Source organism: Lepidochelys kempii, chromosome 26 (assembly GCF_965140265.1).
Source record: "Lepidochelys kempii isolate rLepKem1 chromosome 26, rLepKem1.hap2, whole genome shotgun sequence".
NCBI classification, from domain to species: Eukaryota; Metazoa; Chordata; order Testudines; family Cheloniidae; genus Lepidochelys; species Lepidochelys kempii.
The window spans coordinates 5,168,192-5,185,536 of NC_133281.1; the positions used below are offsets into that span (position 1 = coordinate 5,168,192).

General features: G+C 49.5%; 1 protein-coding gene across 3 annotated transcripts in view; it reads right to left on the reverse strand.

Annotated features, from left to right (window-relative positions):
• GFRA2 (GDNF family receptor alpha 2) overlaps nucleotides 1–17,345 on the reverse strand; it is a 98,002-nt gene that overhangs the window by 37,752 nt on the left and 42,905 nt on the right. The window lies entirely within an intron of this gene.

Below are 17,345 nucleotides of genomic sequence, written 5' to 3' on the forward strand. Positions count from 1 at the left end.
TCCTATTGGAGATTTGCATTTAGGAGTGACTGGCTGGCTCAGAGGAGCATGATGGGCTGTAGAACCATTCACCTCTAGCTCATGAATTCAAACCCAGCCTAGGTCATTACTGGTGCAACTCTGCTGCCATCTGACAGTTGTACAGAAGTGTGCATGTGGTGGGATGCCGTCCTGCTCCCAACACACAGGCATCTGCATTGCAAAAAGCTCTGCAATCATTAGCAGTCTCTGCTGAGACGCCAAGGACTCAGTGCACCATGGCAGAGACCCCTCCAGTGAGACTGAAGTCATTCGTAGGGGCAAAGCATGAAGGAAGCATGTCACATTGTGTCTGTTGTGTGGATGAGCAATGGGGTTTTTCCCCCTCTCAAGAGCTGTCAACCCAGTGCCAGATTCACCCTACAAGACTGTAAACTGAAAATATAAATTGAGCAATATTTTAACTGGTGACTGGATAAATGACCCCTTGGCCTGTCCCATTTGGGACCAGTTACTTTGGAACAGCAAGGCAAGGAGCAAGGCAATGGAGAATCTGGCCCTCCATGTTTTCCATATACCCATCTGCAGCAGGGAAGGAACAATCCTTGCAGATGGATTGAGTGAGGCCCAAAGGAAGGCTGGAGGTTTCAAGCATAGCAAGCATCCCTTGGTACCAAACCAGGCTGACTAATCAGGGAGTGATGCTGAAGGAAGCTACCATCTAGGCCCCCCTCTCACCCCCAGGGATATCTAAACCTCAGTCTGGGGCCTTAACGGGAAAGGGAGGATTCCTTTATCACACACAGATTTTACACGACAGTCGGAGCATCCTTCATCTAAAGCAGTGCAGGTGTAAAACAGAGCAGGTTGGGTAACAGCCTGAACCCCTTTGGATTCCCTCTTCACAGTCACCCTTTGAGACCTTGATCAAAAGGTACAGCCCACCAGAAAAGCACGTCGGTAGTGGCAATTCCAGTGGGCTTGCTGTCAGCTGGTTTCTACTGGTTTCTACTGATCCCTACTGATGAAGCAGAAGGCCGAGGAACCAGTAGTCTGACCCAAGTATTCTGAACTCTAGTTGCCAACAGGAAATGGCTAACATTTGGCAACCGGAATTTCAGCGACAGTGCAACTAGGCACAACTGAGTGCTAACCTGGTGGCATGACAATGAGCAATGGGGAGTTCCCTCCCCCTTCACCATGCAGATATGAGCATCCAAAGACACTCAGCCAAATGCAAGCCTACCGAGTGGGGAAAGCAACCCAATAAGATCTAGTCAAGCTCAGATGATAACGTTAAACCATGCCATAATCCAGAAAGTCCCCAACAGGCAGTCAGCAGGAATGCCTGCTTCCCATCTCACTAGATAGAGAGATTTATCTATTCTATTCATTTCTTCATTTATTTTTCAGAACACTAGGTAAGTCCATGTACATATTTTTTCCCTTCTTCTTCTTTCCGGGGGAATGTCTTGACAGCTAAACAGCAGCACTGAGCCACTCTCATTACATGTTGTAATGAAAAAGTTGAGCTGCTCTGATGCTGTTTATCAAGGAAACATTCATTATAAACGACATTTTGCTTGTACTAGCAAAGGATATGAAGCTGGGGACACAGGTTAAATACTATAATCAGTGCCAGAATCGAATAATCACCTTCTCCCCATCCCATAAGTCAATTGTTTTAGGGGGAGAGGATTGGGAAAGGGGAAAGAACCTGAAGAATTAAAAGCCTCCCTGCCTTTGGATGCTGTGGAAATTCAGTTTGTAGAGGATGGGAAATTCTTAAGCACCAGCATCAGTGAAGCATATAAGACCAGATTATTTGTGGTCTTGACTTGCTGATGCAAGATGAAAAATACAGCAAACTGCAGCTGCTGAAATCAGCTTTTTTCCCCCCTCTTTCCTTTCCCCTTAGCTGAGGTTACTGTTTTGCAAAAGGCTTTTATATTCTGGGAGCTAAAACCTGTCCATTGCAATCAGACACACAGCACAGGGAGTTTGTCAGAATTCTCAGTGGCAGAGGGGAAGGCTTCCTGGCATAAAAAGCCTCGCAAATCATAACGCTCCCTCCTCTCACTCTTCAGCACTCAGAGAACGGGAGAGGGCCAGGGCTTGGGAACTGGAGGGTCTCTCAGGGGCCTTTCAAAAGGCATCATAACATAAATGAGGAGGAGGAGTAGGATTTCATGCTAAGGCACCTAGAGAACTGGCCTCTCCAAACTCCCCTCTCCACATCCCAAATTTCTTTGAATCCAACCATCTGGTGAGGAAGAACAGAGTTTCAATAAGACTGAGCAATGAAGAGGCAGAGTCGATTGAACAGAGTCGATTTACGGAATGGGCTTAGATTGTGCAGCTCACTTCACTGTACCCTGGCCAGCATTTCAAGCCAAGTATCTGGGGGCAACAGTTAGTGTAGTAACCCTAGTGCATGCCCAGGCATTCCAGCTTTGCACTGCTGGTCTCCACACTGCAGCGAGGGATCCAGGACTAGACTAGTAAGGAATGCTGCAGTCTAGGACTGATGTGTCTCATTAGAAGTGAGAGAGAAGCTCAAGACTGGAGGAGCAGGGGTCAGCTCAGGTTGAAAAAGGTGCATTGGCTGAGCTACTGGGACAGGGCAGGAAGACTAGAAAAATCAATAGATGCTAGAAAATGAGAGTAAGGCACATTGAGAAACTGGGTAAATTGCACCAGGGCTGGAATAGCCAAGGGGGCTGCAGAACACAATTACAGTGCACTGGGAAAGTTGGACGGGTAGAGGCGGTGGTCCCAGATCTGGAATAGCAGCGTGGCTTCAGGTTGGTGTTAAAGTACATTAGCAGAGCTGTGGAAGTGCCCAGGACTAGACTACCAGGGGGTGCTGCAGCTGAGAATCGGTGCAATAGTTTGTGTGCTCAGAACAGGGATTTGGGAGTGTTGGGCCTCAGATAGCACACTGGAGGCAGGTCAGGATTACACAACATCAGCAGAACAACAACCCAGGACAGGCGGCAAATCAAGGCTCTGGCAGAGCCAGAGAAGGAGTGAGGGGCCGAGGCCTAGGATGGTGCTACAACTCCAGAGAGAAGGGCATCAGAAATGATAGGTGGAGGGCTTGGGCAGGAAGCTTGCCCAGCACTTATCTACGTTGGCCCAGGTCACAGTCCTTTATGTTTGTGAGCCCCATACTAAAGAAGAGGTGGTGTGTGAATTACAGAAACTTGGAGACCCAGCTAGCAGAAAGTCCTGCTCCTTTAGGATTTGGCTAGGATTGGTCACAGCTGTTCCGGGTCTTTCATTGGAAGCTGCAGTTTGAAACCGTTCTAGCACATGGCTTAGGGAGACACGTTTGCCTCATTCTCCCCCACCCCAGAATCCTGGGACTTTAGGATTTCTTTTACCCTACAGCAGGCAGGAGAGTCCCTTGCCCAAACCATTGACAACCCTCAGGAATAACCAATCCGAGAGGTGTTGGCATCAGGTCATTGCGGCAGAACCAAGGGAGTGCCCAAAAATCATGGCACCTGCTGCCATCCCATTGCTTCCTCTGCTTGTGTGTTACAGCCCCTTCCCTCGCCCTGAGTCTGCCCTGCGTAGTTAGTTTGTCAGCTCTTCAGGGCAGGGGCTGTCTGCTCCTCCGTGTCATGCAGCGCCTGGCACAGTGGGGCCCCATTCTTGGCGAGTCCGTAGGCACTACCGTAATAAACAGGATTAATGCTAATAATAATGCCGAGGGCATTTTGCATTTCAGTAGACATCTGCAGCCTGTAAACTAAAAAAACGTAGCACGGCCATTGCACTCCAGGAGACAGGTGACCTGTTTGTATTGCCCCTGTTACAGTGCAAGCAAATAAACATGCTTCAGCTAATTCCAAAGCCTAGGCTTGTACCCAGGGGCCCTGGGAGCTTTCTGCAAACTTCCCTGTCAACATTCACGCAATAGGGTGTTACACAACTAGGACCCCACGTACCTGAGTTGGTGGAGTTCCTGGGAACCTTTCCACTGAGTTCCATGGGCTTTGGATTGGACATGAAGGGGCTGGATTTTTTTTTAAAACGGGCTGAGGACCTGCAGCTGCCAGTGAAGTCAATGGGAGTTTGAGGTGCTTAGCACCTCTGAAAATCATGCTGTACATGCAGAAACAGTGTCGGTACCTGGGGGCTGCACTCAGGCCGGTCTACAGGTGTTCGGTGTCCAGAAGTAGCATGAACGGAACCGATTCTCCTTGTTGCTCACCCTAGTGTAAACCAGGCATAACGCCCCTGAAATCCACAGAGTCATATCAGGGTGCAGGCAGCACAGGTGTGGGAGCAGAGTCAGGCCCAGAGAGGCTTCTTGCTTAGATAGAGCCCCAGGAAGCTTTAGCTTAATCCAAACTCATTTTCCAGGTGAGCTGTTCTCTGGGGTGCTAAAGCACATGGTCCAGCAGGCCCTGTGTCTAAAGCCAAGTCCCGTATCAGAACTTCCCAGAATGGGGTGGGCTTGGAAATCCAGGCCAGGCTCTGCAGCCTGGGTGCCCTTTCTAAACCCATCACAATTAGGTCATTGAGCCGGACCCAGGCAGTGCTCTGTGATGTCAGCGGGGGCTGCAGATGCAGCTCAGCACCTCTTAAGATCAGGCCACCAGGTTGCAATTCACCCCAGCACCAAGACCGTGCACCATGTCAGCCTCCCTGGGCAGCACAACTATAAAATGGGGCTGCTGCATTTGCAGGCCCATTCCAGCTGGCAAACTAAATCAGTTCCAAACCTTCTCCTCCCACCAGGAAACTATACCCAGAGCCAATTCCAGATGGGCACAGAAATCCAGCCGCAATGTTTCACTTGCGTCAGTTGCAAGTAAATCCCAGGGTGGATTTTAGTGCCCAAGAGGAATGGATGCTGGTTATGCCTCTGGCGCTGCCTGAGCCCTCAGCCAGGAATCTGTGGCTCTTGTAGAGTATGTGGCTGTGGCAAGACACCAATGGTAGCGTATGCAAACTCACTGCCGGCGCAGACCTACATCCAGCTGGCTGGTTAGCAGAGCAGTAGAGAGCGCAGCCTACCGCAGCTCTCTGGAGGAAGTGCAGCTGTGAAGGGCAAAGCCATGGAGGGGGAGCTAACTGCCTGGGCAAGGTTTGCGTCAGCTGGCACAGCCTCCGATGGTCTAAGGCAGGGGAATAGCTGATCACGCCATGGTGGGAGTGAACAGCATCCCTATTGCTCTGGCAGTATTTGGCTTCACCAGTGCAGGGATGAAGCCGTTACTGGTTTTGAGGCCCTGCCCTCTTGGCCCTCTACAGTTTGGACTTTTCTAATCCTGCCCTTGCCCATTCGGGGCAGCCTGGGGCATCCACTGAACACAGTGGATGTCTCTGGGTAACAGCAATCCAGCCCACAATAGAGCAACGTTAGCGGAGACTGGAGGTAAAGTGCAAGCAACACGTTCATTTCACCGCCTTCTCTCATACCCACAAGGCCGTTTATAAGAGCTGCAGCCCTCCAGGCTGGTACACTGCCTGCTAGTTAAAATGCCTCCATCTCCAGCATTCAGAAAATAGCTGTCTACAGTATTGCTTTCAGCTGTAATGGAAAACTGATAGCTTTTATCTCCCGAACTTTATGACTATTGATGGGACAGAGGCCAGTGTCTGACGACCATTTAAAAGCCAGCCCTGTGCAGTCAGAGAGCAGCAGCAAAAAGCAGTGAAATCTCCAGAATGATTGTCTGGCTGAGCATATGGCACCAACATCCAGTAAACAAAGCAACTAAAAAAAGAAAGAAAAGAAAAACTTTCCATCTGGGGGCAGGGGAGGGGAATCAGAAAAAAAATATTCCAGTATTGACTTCTGCAAGCATTACTTCTCCAAGGTCAGTCTCAGCCCCGTGGTGTTAGCCATCCTGCCTGCCCAAGCTTCATAAGGGGAGGATGGGAGTTTAAGAAAGTCGGAATTGCTGTACTGAATCAGACCAGTGGCTCACCCAGCTCAGTCTTCAGAGTTGCCCACTTTTGCAGTTTTATTATGAGGCTTGCAGCATTTGATGTTTTTTCTTAAAGCTCCAGTTCCTGGATTCATGTCATTACATGAAAATTTCACTTTATGGTTAAAAAACTAAGTTTCAAGCCTTAGCAGTTGGGAAGAAAATTGGGAAAATGTGAGTGTAACCCTAGGGGGTAAGAAAGCAGACGGCAAAGAAAACAAATCCAAAAGTATTGCTGGGCATAGGTCGGAAGTTCATTTTTCTGCAGGATTTTGAGATTTGGACGTTTAGCTGCATTCTAAATTGGAGTAAAAATTTCAAAGGAAAGAAAATTCCAAACCATTTTTGTTGTTGTTGCTGGTCAATCAAAATGTTTCGATTTTGACATTTTTAAATTTGTATTACAATATATAATGTTAGACACAAATAGTATGTAACACAACATTTAAGAAAACCAGCAAATTGGAGAGACAAGTTTCTGCTGGGAGACAGCCAGTCAGTGCACTAGACTTATCACCTCTAGAAGTCTCAGTGTGGGTCACAAGAACTAATCAGTTTGCTGTTCCCTTGACCTGTTCACCCCCACACGAGCGTCTCACTCCTGATCTATCTTGATGCTCCATTTCAAGGCTCCTCCCACACAGCTCTACCAATGGGTCTCAATCCTGACCCTCAGAATCCTCTACCATCCCAATGTGATTCTTCCAAACTCTGCCCTCAGTTCCGAAGTACAGCTTTTCCTGGGGTCTGCACACAAGTCTGCCAATGCCCTTCCAGCCTGCCCAGCAACCACAGTCCTGGGTCTTTCCTGAGCAGAGCCTGCCTCTCATGCCAGACTGCCTGGTATTTCTGGGATAAGGAACTCCTGGCCACCCATGCTGCAGGCATGCATTCACTATTTTGTAGCAATTGGCTCTGAACAGCTTCCGCTGCGATTCCATGCAGCTGCTTTCTCGCTGGTGGCTATGCACCAAACCCTCCGAGAATAGGCAGAAACCTTTTTGTAGCTACAGCGGTGTCCATAACCAGCTCGCGGTCACCGCTTGTGTCTGTAATCTAATTCTGTACGCTCCTTCTACTAGCACAGAATTTACACATGCTTCATCTCCTAACACAGGCTACGGCATCCGGCACCGCAGCAAACAGCCCCATCTGCCTTTTGCCACCACAACCCCGTTCAGTCTGCAAACGCCCCTCCTTTCAGGGACTGGGGCCACACATAGCACTAAAACCCAGCCTGTTCCCAAGTGACTAGGGATTGGAGTGAGATTTTCAGAGCTGACTAAGGGATTCAGACGCACAACTTCCATTCATTTCCATGGGACGAGTATCTAAATCCCTGTGACAAACCTCAGAGCTGACTCTTGGCAGCCTGAGCTGTGGTGGAAGATGGGACTGGAACAGAGACCTGCTGTCTGCAGAGACCTGAGTGGCAGTGAAAGATGAAACTAGAGTTCTGAATAGAGAAGCACCAGTGCTTCCCAGGCTACACTGAATAACGGCACTGGGTTCCCAGCTGTTCAGCTCCTGTGTGCCTATTTCTTTGAATGCCGCTAATCCTCTCTCATCAGCTGAGTTGCAGCACTTTCACCAACTGTTGCATCAGGGCCTGCTCCAAACACTGGAGGGTGTTTACCTGCACATCCCACTCTCCTGGCTTGGGGATGTTTTGAACTGGGCCATCCTGAACGTGGGATTCCCTCGGTTGCCATTTTGAATCTCCGAACTCTGATTCTAACTCATCAGAGCTGTAAATTCTGACTGACCTTCGAAACTGAGCTGCCAACTGGAATCTAGCCCAGGCCAGATATAAATACTGCTTGACAGCAGTTGAGTTGCCTCTGTGATAAGTTGAGGGGTCTCAGCCAGACCAGTTTCAACTGGACAAGTCACAAAACCAAACATTTTAATGGATGCCTTTGTGGGCAGTCTCAGCAGAGGCCAAAGACTGAATGGATCTTGGAGCGGGAACTCCTCCCTTGGCTCTTACCCTAGAAGAAAGTCCCTCCAAGCCCAGGATGAATCTTGCCCTGCTGTTGCCCATGTTAGATTTGTTCTGTAAAAACGTGACATCAGAGCCTGATCTAAAGCCCATTAAAGCCAGTGGGAGACTTTCCACTGATTTCTAGTGGGCTTTAGATCAGACCTCCTGGCCAAGATTTTCAAATCTGATTTGGGGGGGGGCCCCAACTGGAATTGGCTTAAAGGGGCCCGGTTTCCCAAGGCCTGGTGCTCAGCATGAGCTGAAAAAATCAGGTGAGCTGATCATCTTAAAAAACAGAGGTCTTCAAAAGCCCTAGTCACTTGGGAACAGCATCTGTCCAAGAAGGTGAGAGGCTTCCCCAGCATGAAATTCACCAAAGTCTTCCGTGAAAAGCATGTCTCTCCAGGTGGCTCTGCTTTTTTTGGTTTGTTGGGCTTTTTCCTCTTGCACCAACTGCTGTGAGATAACAGGAGATATCTCTGCTTAAAGGTTCTCCAATTACAGTTCATGTTGCCTTGCATTAGCAGTGGAAGTTGGAGGCTTAATTACCTCCCATCCTGGCAGAGAAGCTTTATCTCTTCCTTGTGTAGCTATTAGGTAGCATTGCTGCTCGTTGATTTGCTTCAGAGTGCAATCAGCACTCTTGGCCCCATGTAAAGATTAACAAGATGAGCATCATGCAACGACTCAGGACTGGTAAGTACATGCACAGATCAGATTCTCAGCGGTCCAGTCAATGAACTTACTGTACGTGGCCCAGTTACCCTCCACTTTCAATGGCAGTTAACTGGTTCTAATTCCATTCTGTACAGAAAGTAGTGTTGCACACTACCCTAGCTGGGTCATTTTCACAAGGGGTAAGTGCTCAGTAGCTCCATTTGGACATCTAAATAAAGGTCACGTTCTCCAAAGGGTCCAGCACCCAGCAGTCCCATTGTCGCATTCATGGACAGATTTTCAACCAAACCCAGCACCCAATGTGCTGAGCTCTTGTGAAAATCTGGCCTCAGTTGTGGGTGCTGAGCACTTGGAAATCTGACCCTGAGCTCTGGTCCCAAAAGACAGTGCAACTTTATTTGGTATAACCCAAAGCTTGCACTACTTCCAAAAGGGGATTAGGGAGAGGGACAGAGGCACCTACCCAGACATCACTAGGCCAAGACTGCATCTATTCATAATACTGAAGGAGTATCCACCTTACAGACCTCTTTGTAAGACTCCTTACAGACTCCTTACAGACTCCTTCCCTGACACCTCCTGGCCTTCTCCTCTACAGCTCCTGCCATCCGCCTCCCTGAACCCTCTCTGACTGCCCTCCGTCTCTTTTCACCTTCCTTCACTCTAGTCCTATGTAGTGCCTCTTAACCTCTTCCCACATCCTCCAATCTCATTACCTCTTTAAAGCATGTTTTGGAATAGACAGCCCATAGAGAAGATGCTCCACTAAACTAACTTGCACTACTTTACACTGGCCTGGCTAGTGTGTAAGCGCACCACTGCCCTCTATTGTATGGAATCTGAATTGCTCAACTGTGTGTCCCAAGCCCTGTACTGCAAACAGCTGGCGGAGGTTCTTTCTGAGCTCAAGAGGGTGGGCTCTGTGCTTCCTCTGAAGCAGGAAGATCTGTGTCAAGTCTTGGGCAGCTCCCAGTTTGTTAGAGTATCCAGAACTAGCACAAATGTCTGGCCACCACAGTGACACCTCTGTGCTACCCGCAGAGGATCTAAGAGGAAGCCACGCCAGCTGGTCCTGAGGAACGATGAGGTTGACATCCTCCAAAGGAAGTCATCAGAGTTTGTTACTGTGGCAGAGGTTCTGGAGCCATGACTATTCTACGCCACCATCACTGCATTTGGAGGGGTAACCCGGGAGCTGATACAGGCTGCCTGAGGCTGCAGCCCAATTGAGAGAGATGCAAAGCAAGTGAGGGCAAAGCTGGCATGCTCTATTTATACACATTCCCAGCATGCTAAGGTTGGAATTACAGCCTTGGCGGTGGCTCACGGCCAATGCCTTGTTATTTATAAACGTACAGCGCCTTGGAGACAAACAAGGGAGAGGAGACGCCTTTCCAGCAACAAACAGAACTACAAACAAATATCAGGCTCTTTCTGATGCTCCCAAGTGAGTGTAGAGCCTGCCTGCCAGCACATCTTGCCTGGAGCCAAAGAGGATGCATCTGATACCAGGGGAAAGGTTACCATGCATGGCATCTCGCTACCCTACCAAACCCACCAGAGCTTGATAACGCTCTAATCCTCTATGGGTTGCTGGGAAATGGCTGCAAGTGACTGGGGAGGTTCCGTTCAGATAAGAGTCTGGCTGCTTAGTCAGCCCCATGAGGTTCCCTTCTGAGCCTCCCAGGCTCCAGCACAAGCTGGAAAAGCAGTTTCTCTCTCTCTGTGTTCCCACTGCCCTGTCCATCTCATACTAGTAGGAGCCACATGAAGCAGATGTTCTCAGATCTCAAAACCAGGATGGGTCCAGCCTTCTAGGGCAAAGGGTCGGGGCAGATTCTGTGTCTGAACCCTGTCTGCCCATCGCTAACAAGAGTCTGATTTGGGTTGGATGCCAACTCGTTACGATTGTAAAGATTGGGCATGGCCTTGCTGAGATGGTCAGGGAAGCCCGGACTGACCTTACAAGTCAGTGCTGATATTTATCAAATGGCTCCACCTACACTGAGGGCTGGGAACAGTTTCACAGTTGTAGTTAGTTTCACAGGCTGGCACAGCTAGGCTAGCGACATACAACTGCAGTGGGCACTGGTTCATCCGTTGCTGGCTACGTCTTGTGCATGTAGGAATCAATGGCAGCCGCACTGGAGCTGCCCACACAAGGCCATCACATGGACTGCACAACCCTCACACAGAACCTTCTTAATTCAGTGCAAACCCAGGGAAATGTGGACTATATATCTGCACAGCTGACTGTCCCTTAAGGAGTTTGGGCTGCCCCAGCTCCATAGGGTATCTCTACACTGCAATAAAATATCCATGGCTGGCCCATATCAGCTGACTTGGGCTTGGGCTGCAGGGCTATAATATTGTAGTGTAGATGTCTGGGCTGGGGCTGCAGACCGGACTCTGGGGGAACCCCACAAGGAGGGAGGGTCCCAAAACCCAGAGGTCTACACTGCAATTTTATAGCCCTGCAGCTCAAGGCAGCTGACACAGGCCAGCCGCAGGTGTTTAATTGCAATGTAGATGTGTGCTATATGAGCAGAGATTGATTCTGTCCAGCTTCAGTGCATTGCATAGGGAAGTAGAAGTGGTATCCCCAGGAATGCCGAAATCTGCTCTCCCCAGCTCCAAATTTACTGCACCATCGTGGGAAATGCAAATGACATCCCTCGGCGAGCAGAAACCTCATCTGAGCAGCTCCAGTAGATTCCTGGATGCTCAAGACTTAGCTGGCAATGGATAAGCCAGTGCCCACCACAACCAAAAGGCTAATAGCTTTGGGAACAAACCTGTAGGCAAGTGTTCACTTGTCAGCCTTTCCAACAGCTGTGAGAAAGAGAAAGAGAGAGGGCTGGGTGCACGTTCCAATGGGAACAGCAGGTTCCTAACCCTTCTGCAGGGACAGCGCCGTAGTTAGATGCCATAGACAGAGAGTCTCAGCAGCTAGATAGACAGACAGACAAAGTCATATAGACAGGGGCAGCGGGAGACTCAGATACACTGGGACAAGTCTATCGCTAATGATGTTTTTCCTTGGCCGGTTCTTCCGTGCATCCTTGTAACATCACTCAAGATTTTCCTCTCTCTGATCTCAGATGACACTCTCCTCCAGCCCGCAACACAACAAAAGCGCACAGACCAAACCAACTCAGCTCCCCACGTGCCAACCTCAATGGTCACATCCCCAAACACCCCCTCCCCAAACTGCCTCTGTCACACAACACTCACATTGTCCCGACCCCCAAATTGCTCACCCCAAGGTGCCCCTTATGGCATTCCCGCCAAATCCTCCAACCCCCACAAATCATCCCAAACACACCAAAGGGCCCCAGCATCTAGATAACCCCAACACAGACCACCTAACCCACACATATGCACCTAGATTTATCTTAAGACACATGCACCCCAACATACACACACCCCTGGGAGAGACAGTAAATGCAGGGTTTGCCCTCCTTTTGGTAATCTGATGCCCACATCACAGCTGGCCCTGTGCACTCATGGTGCCTGACACCCAGAAGCCTCTTGGCCTCCATCAGGGGATTTTTATTACACTGCCAACAGCTCTGCTCTGCTGTTTGTCCCCAGTGGGACTGGCTGGGTTGCTGCCTTCCCACCGTAAGACTGGCGCTCACAACATTGACGCCTGCTTCTAGCCCTAAGCCCCAAAACACCCCCAAAACAAACAACACTGAAACGAATCAACCTACACTCCCTCCCGCCCAGTACATTAATAACGGTTTTGAAACAACCACCCTAACCCCAAGCAGAGATTGTTGGGATTTTTATCCCAAAAGGGGAGAAGTGCCAGAGACTCCAGGAAACCCACCAGGGACTTCACTATTGCTATTGATTTTAAGTGGAAAGTGCTCAGATCCCACACTGATGGCTGGCACCACAGAACCCACAGAGAGTCTCTCAGCACCATTAATGCTCAGGCTCCAACTGGCCCGAGAAAGGCCCCCAGAGCAAGTATCACCAAATTCCACAGCTTGGCACAAACGCCAGCTTTGTTCCCGGGATAGGAGAGCAAGTTACGAGGCTGGGCGGGGGTGGGGGAGGAGCAGAGCCAGTTTGAGGGTCACTGGCAGAGCTGTGGAGGGCCCCAGAACTAGAATAACCAGGGGTGCTGCTGATGGGGATTGAGGCACCTGGGCAGTCGGGCGGGTAGGAAATTTTTCAACACTTACTGTAATTGAAAAAGGCCAATTTGTCAAAACCGAAACTTTTCACTGAAGTGGTGCAGGATCAACAAAACTTTTCCCTGGAAGGTTTCTTGGGCCCAGGATGGAATTCCTCATCAAAATGAGAGAGCCCCAGTGATCAGGGCATGCAGCAGGGATGTGGGAACCCAGGTTCAGGTCCTTTGTCTTCCTGATTTGGAGCAGGGAGATAACCCTGAGTCTCCACCATCTCAAGTGGGTGCCCTAACCCCCAGGGTATTCTGCGGTGGGGGGGGGTCTCTCCTGCTGGAGCTGTTGCATGTTGCACTGGGTCAGGGCCAGAAAGACTGACTCTATAGCCCAGTGGTAAGGGCACCAAATCAGGGAGAGTAGGGACTTGAACCTGGATCTCTCACATCCCAGGTGAGTGCCTGTCCACCTTGCTTTTCTGGGGTGGGACTCTGGCTATGTCTACACAGCTAAAAAACTTCAGCGTCCAGGTCAACTGACTCAGGCTCGCACTGCTAGGATAAAAATAGCAGTGTAGACATTCAGGTTCGGGCTGGAGCCCAGGCTCTGAAACCCAGCAAGATGGGAGACAGGCTACAGTCCAAGTGGGAATGCTGACATTGCTAATTTAAGCCTCGGGCATGGGCCCCGGGAGTCCAAGTCAGTTGACCCAGGCTCTGAAATTTGCTGCTGTGGGTACTGCTGTGTAGACAAGTTTCTCTCTCTCTGGTTTTTCTAAAGGTCTCAGTTTTGTCCCAGTGTGGAATCAAGCCAAATGCCAAAACCTCAACTTTTTTCACAAAACAAAGTTCTTCTTTTCTAGGGCTGCCAACCCTCCAGCATGGTCCTGAAGTCTCCAGGAATTAAAGATTCATTTTTAATTAAAGGTTACGTCGTGCACAGACACAGAGTGGTGCACATAAACACCCACCCATGCACGCACCCCAGCTATAAACTCAGCCAGAGGATCTGCTCGAGCCATTTCCATTTCAAACGCCAGGAACGAAATCTCCTCTCTAGCTCTCAGCCTGACAGTTAAAAAGAAAATTATTCTTTGTTTTTTTTCTGCCTGCATCCCGCAGGGAAACACAGCTCAGGTGTTGGGCCGCATTTGTCCACAGACAGGTCTCTGCTTTTAAACAGCTTTACAGCTGCAAACAAAAGCAGGTCAAGTGAGCTGCCCAGGCATGTCAGAATCCCATCGCATGTGAACAGGGCTACCAGCTACTCCTCACTGGTAGCTAGGGATGCCTTGGATAGATTAACCCTTTGCAAGGCATGACATTGCCGTGCAAGACCAGCGCTATCCCTTCCTAAGGCCACCAGACAATAAGGAGTCTAAGTAAGCAGACAAGCATGACGTGCCCTCAGGGCTAGAGCAAGGGACTGGGAGTTACAACTCCAGGTGCTATGCTAGGATCTGGAAGGCAGTGTGGGTCTAGCAGATAGAGCAGGGGCACCGGAAACCAGAATTCCTGGGTTCTGTACAGGCTGACTTCAACATCTACTTTGTACTTTCCTAGCATGTTCATGCAATGTTCTCCAAGTGTTTAATTAATTAATCACAGCTATTGGTGAGGTAGGCCGCTATCACTATCTACATTTTACCAAAAGAACAAACAGGCAGAGAGGATAAGCCCAAACTTTTCAAATTCAGTGGCAAAAGATAGGTACCTAAATAAAAATTTAAGTGCCCATGTTTAGCTACCCAAGTTTGAAAATTTGGCCCTAAGGGCCACCCAGCTAGCCCATGGCAGAGCCAGGAATGGAACCTCGGAGTCCTGCTTTCACACTCCCTTACTCTAACCACTAGACCCCACTGCACTCCCTGAGGCAGACATAGCATCCTGCAGTCCTGACTCCCTGTCCTCTGCTGTAAGCACTAGACCTGCACTGCCCTCCATGAGCTAAGGCTAGAACCCAGAAGTCTTGCTTCCCCAGCCCCAGGGCTCTGACACACCATTGTACATTCTCTTCTTTGCCAGGAACATATTTCAAAGTGAAAACACACAAGACAAATGTCGCACACTTTCCTGCACTCCTGCTGCTCTCCCTCCCCTTTCAGTCTAAACTTTGTTTCATGCTGGAAGGGGTCTATAATTTGTGCTCTACAGAGCTACATTCTCTCAGGCACTCTCTCTCAACTCTTTCCTAATGCAGGTTATTTCCCTCTGCGAGTCGGACACATCCACAGCATTTAACTTCTGACAAGTGTCGGGCTTGCAGACCTGCTGACAAAGAACTGCCGTTAATTTGACGCTGCATAGAGCCTGCCCCGTATCATTTATTCATAGACACTGGTGTATTGTATTACTGGTGGATTAAAAGCCACATTCGGAAGTTTCAAACTGACTCATTTGCAAGGAGAGGAGAAGTAGATACAGCTTTACGAGTGCAGGGATTGGACTAGATGACCTCTCAAGGTCCCTTCCAGTTCTATGATTCTATTTTGACACTAACCACCGAGAGCCTGCAGCCATGCGACAGGAAGTGGACCCTCCTCCGATATTAAACAAATTCTTTCCGGGGCCAATCTTCCACTGGGGAGAGCAAGGGGAGTTTTTGCTGTATGAATAATAATGCTCAGAGGGAAGTCCGGAGCACTCTCGATTTGGTTTGTACACAGGGGAACCAAGAGCCTTCACTAAGAGTGGAGACATGGGTGTGGGTTTTTAAAGCAAGAGCTCATCTCTGAGTGGTATTTAAATGGTGCCCATTGCTGTAGCATTTGAGCAGTGAGCACCACACAGGTTTTCATGGGGTTATCCCCACAGCACCCCCATGAGGCAACGTAGTGCTTTATCCCCATTCTACAGCTGGGAGACTGAGGCCGTGTGGACACGTCTACCCTGCGTTTTAAAACCCGCCGCAGAGAGTCTCAGAGCCTGGGTCTACAGACTCTGGTTCGCATTACAACACTAAAAATGAAGTCAGGCTGGGCTTCAGAGCCCAAGCTATACAGCTCTATTTAGCGCCGTAGCATGAGACCGAGTCTGTAGTCCTGGGCTCTAAGACTCACTGCCGCGGGTTTTAAAATGCAGTGTAGACATACCCAGACCGGCTAAGTCTATGGTAAGTCAGTGGCAGGGCAGGGAATTGACCACGGGTGCCCAGGGTCCCAAGCTAACACCCTAATCATCAGGCTGTCTTCCTTCTCCCTACACCCACCTGCCACTGAAAGACAGCTCCCCTACACCCCAATCCTCCAGGCACAAAGCATCGAATGAGGACCCCTTGTTACCTACTACGTCTTACTATTTATATTACTGCAATGACTAAGAGCCTGAACAGAGCTCCAGGCCCCAGCATGCTAGGCACTGTACAAACACACAATCAGAGACAGCCCCAGGCCCAAAATGCTCACAGTGTATATAGACAAGACAGAGAAAGGGTGGGAGGGGAACGGGAGGCCCAGCGAGGGGAAGTGACCAGCCCAAGATCTCACAGCAGGTCACTGGCTGAGCTGGTGAATAGAACCCAGATCTTTGGACTCCCACTCCCTGGCCTTAACCGCTAGAGTCTAGACGGTACTTCCCCTCAAGACTGGGCTTGTTAGTCGTGCTAGTGAAATAAAAACCAACAGGGAAAACTGTCTTTCCCTGGTTTGTCAAAATTCAAAATGTAATGAGGAAGGCGGTCACACACAGAAATACATCAATCAGCTCCCCGCATAGAGCAGATTCCGTAAAACCCTCTTTAGCTCTGGGCGCTAAATTCCCCGGCGCTTCCAACAAGCCAATGACATTAGACAAAGACTTAAGACAAATTCCTAAGTACAGTTGTAGCCGTTCCCCATGGAAGGTCGGATGGCGTGATGATGAGACCGGTGTAAATACCTAGAAAGGTTAGGCCGGGGTAGACTAGGCAGACAGAGAGACAGATTAAACATGCCAGTAGACAGAGGAAGGAATCTGAGCAGCTGTGACAGAACATCACTGCCAAGGCGATGATTGAACCAGCAGAGGGGACACCTCTAAGCATCCAAGTCTTTGGATAAGGAATAAAGCTCCTCTCCAGCAGCAGACAGAGCCTGGACTACACAATCAAGCCTGAGTTCTTCTAGTATCCCACCAATGTATAATGGAACACTCAGTCCGCAGGCTGTACCACTGTATACCGAGTGGCTATACCTCAGTACAGGATCCCCCAGACACCAATCAGCAATCAGCGGAAATGCTGCAGCCATCAGGGATTGTTTACAACACCACACACTCATCCAACAGCAAGAGGGGTGACCAAGAAGGATCTGAGTTAATCTCTTAAATCACAGGCTCCTGTGAGTTAAAACCAGCAAAGGGAATCCACAGCGGATGGACTACATAGCAAGGTAGCTACTGTGGAACATGGAAGCACCATGTCATGACAAGCATGTCAGAGACTAGAGTTGCACCGCCCTGGTCTAAGGGCATGCCGGGTCCCTGGAGTCACTGAGTCCATGGAACCGTGCACCAATTCACACCAGCACACAATCTGACCCAAACTCAGTAGTTTAAAAACCTAGAAGAGAGCCAACCAGCCAAATGCAGCATGGAGCCATAGAACAACCAAACAACCAGAACCAGCATAAACCCAGCTGCC